The sequence below is a fragment of the Pleurodeles waltl genome, unplaced genomic scaffold (assembly GCF_031143425.1).
Source record: "Pleurodeles waltl isolate 20211129_DDA unplaced genomic scaffold, aPleWal1.hap1.20221129 scaffold_39, whole genome shotgun sequence".
Classification (NCBI taxonomy): Eukaryota; Metazoa; Chordata; class Amphibia; order Caudata; family Salamandridae; genus Pleurodeles; species Pleurodeles waltl.
Window position 1 is genome coordinate 10569315 of NW_027150097.1, and position 10925 is coordinate 10580239.

Consider the following 10925-nt stretch of genomic DNA (forward strand, 5'->3'; position numbering starts at 1 on the left):
TGTCGGAAATGGTGGGAGGACATGAGACGCTGGGCACAGAAGACAGCGGAGGCCCAGCTGGGGATGGCCTCCCAACGAGGAAGGGGTGCCTGTCGAATCCTGATCCCCCTGATGACCCGCATACTGGTGGTGGCCTATTCGGTGCTGGATGGACGCTTGGGGGCATCACAGCAGCCACAAGGGGGTGAGTACAGTGCCCATCATCACTACTTACGCCTGGTGGGGGGGGTATCCGTGTGGGGGATGTGTGCCTGTGAGTGCCCGTAGGCCAGGCCTGACTTTGCAGAGTAGGTTTCATGTTGGGCAGGGTTCTGATTTGAATTTCCTTCAACCTAGCTAGTAGGCATCCACTACTGGGCAGGGCTATGTGGGTCCCAGGTATGCTGCAGTTGGTGGTATGTGTCCCTCCCCATGACCTGGGGACTAGCATTGTTACTGGTAGTGCTTTGCCTAGTGCGTAGGGCTGTACCCTGTGTGTGAGTGTGTTGTGTACACCAACGGTGGTGTTAGTGCAGCAAACGACCAAATGTATCCTTTGTCTATTCCCCCTTTTTGTTTTGTCACCCTGTCCTTATGCGCATTAGCACCATCTGGTGGAGGGGCAGTGGCACCTGCGACGGAGGGAGCTGCATCCCACAGGACCCAGGAGGCAGAGTCCACCGACGGTGAGGGCACCAGTCGGACAGAGGGCGTGGGGAGCACCACGGCGGAGACAAGAGGTGACAGTTCGGACACAGATACCTCCTCCCCTGGAAGCTCCCTGGTGGTGGCGGACACCTCTGTGCCCACCCCAGCTACAGGTACAGCCGCCACCCCCGTACCAGCACCGCCCTCCCAGCAGCCCCTCAGTGAGTTGCCTGTGCCCGCTCACCCAGGAGGGTGGGCATCTCCTTCATCCCAGGAACCTCAGGGCCTGCCCCAGTGAGCCCTGCTGCCCTGAGTGAGGAGGCTATTGACCTCCTGAGATCCATCTCTGTTAGGCAGTCAACCATTGTGAATGGCATCCAGGGGCTGGCAGGCCAAATGCAACTGACCAATGCATTTCTGGAGGGCATTCACACTGGCTTGGTGGCCCAACAGAGATCAATCCAGGCTCTGGCTTCCTCTCTGATGGCAGCCATTGTCCCTGTTTCCACCCTCCCCCCTCCAACTTCCTCTACCCAGTCCCATTCCCCACAATCCCAACAATCCTAACCTATCCCAAGCACACAGGCAGACGTGCATGCACACAGGACAACACACAAGAGTGGCAGAGGCAAACACAAGCACCACACATCATCCCACAGGCACTCAGACAAACACCATCTATATGCAGACGTACCAACATCCACTGCCTTCACTGTGTCCCATTATTCCTCCTCCTCCACCTCCCTCCCAGTTGCGTCTACACTACACCTGCATGCACTACACCATCATCCACTACCACTATCACCACCACACCTAGCAGAACACAAACCTCACCTGCAGACACCACCCCAACATCCATGCACACGTCCCCTGTGTCATCTCCCACTGTGTCTGTGCCCACGCTCCCAAGGTACACAAGCGCAAGCTCTCAGACACCCAACAGCCATCCACCTCACAACAGCATCCAGCCCATGCACCTGCACCGAAACACAGCAGACAGACACCTCCTACAACCACTCCCTATTCCTCCACTCCCAAACCTTCTCCCTCTTCCCGCCCCAATGTCCCTAAGCAGCTTTTCCTCTCCACCTTTGACCTCTTCCTTACCCCTCCTCCGGCCGTCCTTCAAGTCTGACCAGGGTGTGTAGAACCCAGGCAAGCACCTCAGCCACCCAGTCCATGGGCACAGTTGTGTCCACAGCAACTCCTGGTGGGAAAGGATCCCGGGCATTAGGCAGCCACACAGAAAGGGTGCCTGCCCCAAGTGCTGCCAAGAAGGGCAAGGTGCCACCCCCAGCTGCTGAAAGGAAAGGAAAGATGCCACCCCCAGCTGCTGAAAGGAAGGGAAAGGTCCCACCCCCAGCTTCTGTAAGGAAGGGATAGGTGCCACTCCCAGCTGCTGTAGGGAAGGGCAAGGAGGAATCCCCAGCTGCTACCAGGAAGGGGAAGGAGGAATCCCCTGCTGCTGCCAGGAAGGGCAAGGGGCCTGCACCAATAGGCAGAAAGGACAAGGGGCCTGGTGCTTGGACTCAGTCGGAGCCAACACCACCAACCATGGTGGTGCCGCTGTCCGAGGCTGCAGGGGATGGACTGGAGCCTCCCCCCCCCACCAGCTCCAGCAGCATCACCACCAGCAGTAGCAGCACCAGTGGGCAGCCATCTGAGGCTGCTGAGGATGGGCAGGAGCCTCCCCCACCACGTCCAGCAGCAGCACCACCACTGCCACCACTGAGTAGCCGTCACCGCCAGAGGACAATGTGTAGTCGTGTATCCGTGGGCTGTTGTGCGGCCTGCCCCTGCAAATCCTGTGTGATTGACACCCAGCTGAGAGACTGTGACCTTGCACTCCACAAGACCAGCATCACAGGGCACAATGCTCTCTCCAGAACTAGTGGAGAAGCCATCCACTCACCCCATCCTCCCCAGGATGAATATCACAGGGCATGATGCCCCTTCCAGAACCAGTGTAGAAGCCATCCACTCACTCCAACCCCCCCAGGATGAAGATCACCGGGCACGGTGCCTCCTCCAGAACCAGTGGAGATGCCATCCACTCGCCCCATCCTCCCCAGGATGAAGATCACAGGGCACGATACCCCCTCCAGAACCAGTGGAGATGCCACCCACCAACCCCAGCATCCCCAGGATCAAGAGCACAGGGCCTGTTGCCCCCTCCAGAGCATGTGGGCAAGTCACCCACTCGAGAGACTGAGGCCTTGCACTCGCTAGGACCAAGCACAGGGCATGTTGCCCCCTCTGGAGCATGTGGGCAAGTCACCCATTTGAGAGACTGTGGCCTTGCACTCCCCAGGAGCAAATACAGGGCATGTTGCCCCCTCCGGGACCAGTGGATTTGTTCCATCTTCCGGCTGAGGTGCCCCCTGTTCCGCGTCCCCCTGAGGTGCCTTCCTATTTTTGAATTGATGCCCCTGCAGTGTTCTCTCCGTGTTGTTGCAGGAGGCAAGTGGGGCCTTGGACATTATATTGTGGCCCTGTGGACCACGAACATTGTGGACTGGGCAGTGTCCCTTCATTTGTAAATATGTATATAGTTTTGGATTTGGATGCACATATTTTTTGTATATTTATCTTACTCACTTTGATCTATTGCTGTTGTCCGTGCATTATTCCTGAGGGGTACGGGGAAAATATGTTATGTTACTGCATCTGCTTGTGTGTATGGTGTTGGGGGTGGGGGTGTTGCGTGTGTGTGTGTCACTCTCTTTTTCTTCCCTCCCTCCCCTGTGTGCTAGGCAGCAGTACTCACCGTGGTCGTCTTCACCGGCGTTGATGTTCGTGGTGGAGCAGGATGTAGAAGAGCATTGAGAATATATGCAGCTCAGGCTCCATGGTGGCGTGGTTCTTCCCAGAGTCTCCACAGGTGAGTCGTTTCCCTTCTGTGCAGTGTTTCCACCAGGCTTTTGATGTCGTTGGTACCGCCCTGGAAAAGGTGGCAGATTGATGTGTCATAATACAGTGGGAGGAACATTGACTTCTGCCTGGCTGTAGGCGGCTACCACCGTGGTGCCGGTTTATTCCGTCCGGCGGTCGGTGAGTTAAAGTGGCTGCCTCAGCTGTTTCTGCCATGGCCACAATTTGGCGGTATTTACCGCCATCCTGTTGGCGGCATTACTTCTGCTTAATCACCGACCACCAGGGTTGTAATGAAAGCCAAAGTAATTAACCAGAGCGGAGCACCATTAACTTGAACCTTCAACGATACCACCTACCCTGGAGGTCTTTAATAACATCACAGACCTGCCAGTTGAGCCCCTTCACCAAAAGACTTGCCCCCTCTTACCGCCAGACCTGCAGAGGCAAAAAATAATTTCTCATATTTTTTTAGGAATTTAGATTTTTTAGCAGTTGCTCTTTAGATGATTTTCCTGCCGGAATATAACATCTGGGCGGAAAGCCCCTAACCAGCTTAGCACTCTCACATTTTTCCGTCTGCTTGACATATCCTTTATTTTACAAGATGTACATCTGATTTCACATCCCATTACAAATAGCATCCTGCCTTTCAAAAGTGATCTTGCACTGATCTTTGCTCAGTAACTCGAACCTGTACCCAAATCTGCTCTTTTTTATACCACGTGAACCCCACTTCTCCATGAATCCACCCATCCTCCAAGAAAGGGAGAACCCCCAAAAGTGAAACAACAAAAAGAAAAAAAACATTAAAAAATGAAACCCCCGGGCAGGAGAAGATTTGCCCGCATGACCTCTCCTCCAATGTAGCACCTTGAACTGGTGCCATGACTTTGCACCCAGTGGAGACCGTGATCCCCCTCCCCCACATGTCATAAATAGATTAGAAACTCGTTTTTTGGGTAATCAGACCAGTGAACGTCAAACATATGAGCCAAGCTGAACAAATGAAACATAAGCCAGCTGCCTATACTACTGGAGCATGTGGTGAGCTTCCAACCTACTTCTGTGGACTTTTGTACAGCATTTGAAAATTCCAATATGATGACGAGGTTCACAGACTGAATTTGACCTACAGTTCCACTCCCTTCAGTAAAAGCAAAATCACTTAAATTCATCAAAACCATTAGATTGAAAGACAAATATGTTGTCCTACTTGAGCAGTTATATGAATTATCCCATGTTCCATGTTGTCTAATACAATTTGTTCAGGTGTTTCCTGTTGACCTCGTGCCCTCTAGTTGTGTTAAATGATTATGGAAATAAATACATTCACTATATTATTACCAATCCACAAAATTCCTTGCAGATACAGGTCGGTTCCTATTTTTTCATGTGCATGGAAACTCCTGTGTGCGGTGTCTTTGTAAGAAGCAGGAAACCTTGAAGTTCCCTATCTAGAGAAATAAAAAAAAAAACAGAAAAAAAATTAATTTAATATAATCTGATCTAATCCGATCCATCCCACAGTGCCTGTCACAGGTCTGTCTCCCCACACACAGCATGCAGGTAGACATGCCAGTCAATAGCTCATCCTTGAAGAAAACCTCCCTCTGACTTTGGATAAATATTGGAGGGCTCCATACCGAAGGCCTTTCTTGTTATTCTTTTCTCACATACACAGCTCCCCGGCTTCATAGCTCGGTACTCCCTCTAGAAATACCCCACAAATATACAAACTTACTGGGGTCCACTTTTAGCAAAAAAAAGCCCCTGTAGACTCAAGGTGGAGTTCCCAAATTCCATCTGCAATTCTGCTCCTGGTTTCACAACTTCTGACTAACCCAGCATTGTCCTAATCTGTGGACTTGTGTCAGGGGGTCCTGGCAGGTTCTGTACTTGATGATGGTAAGGATGTTGGCCCAGTGTTATCCTAAGGATTTTGGGGGTCCTGGGCAAGGCATGCTTTAGGGACCCCTGTCTGGAACAGTTGTGCATTTTATCATCCTTTTTCTTGTACCGGAAGGCACATGATGCCAGGCAATATTGAATACTACATTTAAGTTTGAGATAGAGAAATAAACAGATGTGAGATAGAGAGAAAGTTCACTTCCCCATGCAGTCCCTTGGAAGGAGGGCTGCAGGGCAATTGCCCAGTTTGCCCATCCCTTAGAACACGCCAGTGTTGGCCAGTAGATTACACGGCTGAAGACAGGTGTTCACGCAAAAATGGAACTCCTTTTTACAGTGTCCTTCTTAGGTTGAGCATAGCGCGCAAGCCCTGCTTTTCTGAGGTGTTGGTATCTATGTGGGCTTTTAACCACGCCCACCTCATGCCCATCACTATCACTCGTTCATGGGCTTGCCTTTCAAAAATCATTTGTTATCATTGATAAATGCTTTACGTTTGCCCCTCCTTGGGACAGTTTTGTTACCGCCTTGGGGACCGACCCTGTTACATGGATAATTGCACGTTTTCCAATACATTTGACTGTGAGCGAACTTCTTTTTCCTTTTGTGCTTCTCCTTTGCTCTCATGCTCATGGCGGCCGTGGCTCTTTGAATTGGCTCTCTTTTTTCAACTTTTTTACTTTTCTTTTTCAATTTATATGGCAAGAAAAGTCCAGTTCTGAATTTACAAGCCTATTAGCTTTAACTCGAACAAATGTGAGACTCATTGCATTGCAAATGCTTGTTTGATTGTCCTCATGCCCAGACCATGTAATTTCTGCCATCTGGTGGCAGCCGGTTGGTAGTGCAGGATAAACTGCACAGACCTTCCTGCTAGGTCTGTGCAGTTTATCAAGACTGGGTCTGTCATTTCCGCTTTGGGAGTGGGTGTGTGTGTTATGTTTGTGTGTGTCTCGCTCTGTCTCTGCTGGCGGGTCGTATGCATGTGTGTACTCCTAGTGACTGGGCTGCTGCTCGTGAGTGTGATGTAAACCTGGCCTGGCTGCGTCCTTTCCTCCACCCTGTAGGGGCCATTGCAGCCCAGACTGTTGTGTTTGAGTCACATCTGCAAAGTGGTTGGGGCGCAGTGTTGTTGGTTATCAAAGCAGAAAAGGGACTAAAGAAGAAGAAAAATACTAGAAATATAGAGAAATAATGAACACAGACACTGGAGCTGCACGTCATCAGTACATATAAAAAGCTCCAAGATCCCCTTTTCAGAGGCCCGGATAGCTCAGTCGGTAGAGCATCAGACTTTTAATCTGAGGGTCCAGGGTTCAAGTCCCTGTTCGGGCGGCTCCATTTTTAAATTATTCTGATTCTACATTTAGCTGTTTTTTTAACCTTTTAAAAAACTGAAATGTTGATTTCCAGTTCCACTTCGCTTTCCAGGGATAATGTTGCGATCCTGTAGCCGCCTTGAACAAGGCTGGGAGCAGCAGCCTGCGGGACTGCACGCACTGATCTCACTGAGCTCCAGGCCAGTCCGGAGGAGTGAATCCAGTCCGTGTTTTCTTGCATCCAGGGTTATGCAGCCCTGACCGTGTAACCATAAAAAGAAACCATAGACCCCAGGATGTGAACTAAACCACAGGAGCGGGTGATGTGCTCCCCGCTGAGCTGGGGGTCCTTTAGAGGTCTGTGGCGGGGGGGGGGGGAACATATTACATAAGAAAAACACCCCGATTTAGAGACTTGTAAGAACATGACAAGTTATCCCAGAGTCCTTTGTCCTTCTAATGGAAGCCAGATGCGACGCTTCCTGGATCGGAATACAACGTCATTATAATGTACAGTTATAGGTACATTATCCGTTTATACTCAGGAAAAAAAGCTGGGATATCTAAAATTGCAAGATATATTTGAGACAGTGCCAAAATAAAGAGTACACGGTTATAGCGATGAAAGTAATGTTTTGGGATAAATGCATTGTACAGTTTGTATTGTGGAGTAGGTGAAATAAAATAGATGTATGAATGAAGTAGTGAAATAAATAAAAGCTGTACCCTCTGTGAGGCTCGAACTCACGACCTTCAGATTATGAGACTGACGCGCTGCCTACTGCGCTAAGAAGGCTCCGATGGCGCCTCCCGCGCCTGCGCTCTTGGAGTGTGAGGCGCTGAGTGTCAGAGCACAGATCAGTTCTCATTAGTGACCCTACCCGCCTCCAGGCGCCCAGTAATGGGCTCTGTCCTTGATAAGTTTTCTCTTTGGATTAGATGTGATGCCCGCACTTTCAGCCCAGACAGTTCATGCTGAGTGTTTGACACATATTCCGCACATAAACTGATAAATAATAAATACATGTTGGAAGGAATGAGTGCTCTAATCACTGATCAACAAAGGCAGAGCGGCAAACCTTATCCACGCGGTGCGAGATCTTTCTGCCTCCGGCAGGGGGAGCTGTGAGTCACTGTCCGAGGTGTGAGATCTTCAAGGCGCTGCAGCTGTCTCTGCCACCAGCAGAGGAGCAGTGAGTCACTGTCCGAGGTGTGAGATCTTCAAGGCGCTGCAGCTGTCTCTGCCACCAGCAGAGGAGCAGTGAGTAACTGTCCGAGGTGTGAGATCTTCAAGGCGCTGCAGCTATCTCTGCTTACAGCAGGGGGAGCAGTGAGTCACTGTCCGAGGTATGAGATCTTCAAGGCGCTGCAGTTGTCTCTGCCACCAGCAGAGGGAGCTGTGAGTCATTCCCCATGGTGTGAGTTCGTCAACGCAGTGCAGTTTATTCTGTCTCTAGAAAGGGGGAGGGGAGTGAGATCTACAAGGCAGAGTAGTTTACTCTGTGTCTAGAATGAGGGAGTGAGTCACCCCCCACGAGGAGGGAGAGAGTCACCCCCCACGATGAGGGAGATCTTCAAGGCAGAGTAGTTTACTCTGTTTGTAGAAGGGTGGAGGGAGGGACTGAGTGACACCCGACGAGGAGTGAGCTCCACTAGGCAGTGCAGTTTACTCTGTCTGTAGAAGGGTGAAGAGGAGTGAGTGACACCCGACGAGGAGTGAGCTCTACAAGGCAGTGCAGTTTACTCTGTCACTAGGAGGGTGGAGGGAGGTGAGGGAGTGACACCCCAAGAGGGGTGAGCTCTACAAGGCAGAGCTCTCTGCCACCAGTAGGGGGAGCAGTGAGTGTGACTGAAGGTGAGAGGGGGCTCAGTTTGTCCAGCCATCAGTTGATAAAGACACCTCGGGTCCTCGCAGAAGGAGTTCTCCGCCCATCCCAGACGTGCTGATGGAACAACTCTATGAGTGAGTTTGAGGTGACTCGAGTCATTGCTTCTTGTATAGATTTATCAGTTGAGCTCCAAGGCTTGAGCGCCCCGAAGCGCCCGTGCGCGTCCAGTGTGAGGTTTATTTGGTGTCGGTCGCTCCCTCCGCTACCGGTGTCGGCGGTGAGTGTCTCTGTTTCTCTGCATTGTGAGGTTTATATCCTGTCCCCTATAGCTGAATTCTTGTGTCTCCTATTTCACTTCAGTTATTGTGACTGTGAAACACGGACATGTGCTGTGCACCTCTATAAACTTAGACACAATATATGTTTTCAAGTGGTTTCATAGTGTAGTGGTTATCACGTCTGCTTTACACGCAGAAGGTCTTGGGTTCGATCCCCAGTGAAACCAGCAGTTTCTTTTTAAGTTATGAGACCTCATTTCTTCAAAAAACACCCCCTCGCGTCCACCACCCCTAAGGTCCAGTTTAACAGCGCAGCGCAAAATGTGCTTGTTGTTACCATCTCTTTTACATATACATATTAGGTCTGGCTGTACGGGCCTGCTAAACGGACCTTTTATTAACAATTCTTTCAAATAAACAAGAGTGGGTTCTTGTATTTATATCTCACTCCAAGCTATTGGCTTTTTGGTGTATCATTCGGTCTTCTGTGAACTTCTCCCACTTTAATTACATCTCAAAGTCCACGATATATTCACGCAATAAATTGTTTCGCTTATAGATGTGTTGCATACAAAAAATAATCGAGTGCATAACCACAGCAGACTTTTAAAACTTTTTTTTTAGAAATCAAATTCCAGCCAGTGGTATTGGCTTTGCTAGTGCTTGTTAAATGCGTGACACAACCTCCGATTTACATGTTTGAGATGTTTTTCTTTTTTTGAGGAAAGCAACAGCCGCAATCTGAAGGTCAGAAATGACCTTTGTTTTCTCACATTTATGGTAAAGTGGCCGCTGAGCTTGGCACTTCAGGGCTCCCCTGATTGCGACCTCACAATAGATTCAGCTTGTGGAAGTCCATGACCAAGGAACCAGATTGCACACATAGAATGATGTGAGGGGCTCTCAAAGATGGGGGCTCCCTGACAGAGAGGGTTCTTCAGCTGTAGCTGAAAGTGTGCATGATCAATTTATGGTTGTATGATGGAACCACGGATGCGGCAACCACGCATTCCTGAATAACGCAGATGGAACAACTACTGCGTTGTTTCCACGCATGCCTTTACCATGCACCCCTTTATAACGATTTTTCGTTGTAAAGGCATGCCTAGTAAAGGCATGTATGGAAAACGGCATGTGTGCTTGTCGCATGCCACACCCACCCTAAAAACAGAAGTACCCCGACCCCCCACCTTTAAAAACTACTCTGATTCCCCACCCATCCTGAGCCCTGAAACCACCCCACCCTAAATATAAAACAACCCAACCCCTAAAAACTAAATTACCCCGATCCCCCACCTTTAAAAACTACCCGAAAACCCCCACCCAGCCTGAGCCCTAAAACCGACCACCCACTACCGCCCCTAAAAGCCTGACCCCCACGCCTGCCCTGAATACAAAATTGCCCCAGCCCCCCACCCCGCCCCTAAAAACCCAACCCCCACCTGCCCTAAATACAAAATTACCTTGATCCCCACCCCTAAAAACCCTCCCCTGCTGTAAATGCAAAATTACCTCAATCTCCCCACCCCACCCCTAATAACCCGCCCCCACCCACCCTGAATAAAAATTTTTCCCGAACCCCCAGCCCCTAAAAACTCACCCCCCACCCGCCCTAAATATAAATTTACCCCACCCCTAAAAACCCACCCGCCCTAAAAACATAATGACCCCAAACCCCAAATACAAAAATAATCTGACCCCCACCCCGCCTCTAAAAACCCGACCCTCCCCGCCCGTCCTAAATACAAAATTACCCCAACCCCCCACCCCACCCCTAAAAACAAAATAACACTGACCACCCACCCCGCCCTAAAAACCATAGTACCAACCTCCCACCCCGCCCTTTAAAATAAAAAGAATAACCTAACCACCCCAACCCCTTCACCCACACCCCTAAAAACTATCCCCAATCCTGCCCCAGCCCCACTTACATGACCGTGTCCTCTCCCGATGGATCTTCCTTTTTCTCTGCCTTAACCACGCATGTGCGTTGTTCAGCTCATGCATGGTTAAGGGAGTGAAAAAGGCTGCGTTGTTCAGGCAAATGTTGCTCTGCTTGCTTGAACAATGCAGGCGTGGTTCCGGACGCG

General features: G+C 50.2%; 3 non-coding genes across 3 annotated transcripts; 2 read left to right on the forward strand and 1 right to left on the reverse strand.

Annotated features, from left to right (window-relative positions):
- The first annotated feature begins 6671 nt into the window (after nt 1–6671).
- Nucleotides 6672–6744, forward strand: TRNAK-UUU (transfer RNA lysine (anticodon UUU)). Its single transcript has one exon. It is a non-coding gene; the product is annotated as a tRNA-Lys (tRNA).
- A 707-nt stretch (nt 6745–7451) lies between these two features.
- TRNAM-CAU (transfer RNA methionine (anticodon CAU)) lies at nt 7452–7524 on the reverse strand. The gene has a single exon. It is a non-coding gene; the product is annotated as a tRNA-Met (tRNA).
- A 1465-nt stretch (nt 7525–8989) lies between these two features.
- On the forward strand, nt 8990–9062 carry TRNAV-UAC (transfer RNA valine (anticodon UAC)). Its single transcript has one exon. It is a non-coding gene; the product is annotated as a tRNA-Val (tRNA).
- The last annotated feature ends 1863 nt before the right edge of the window (nt 9063–10925 follow it).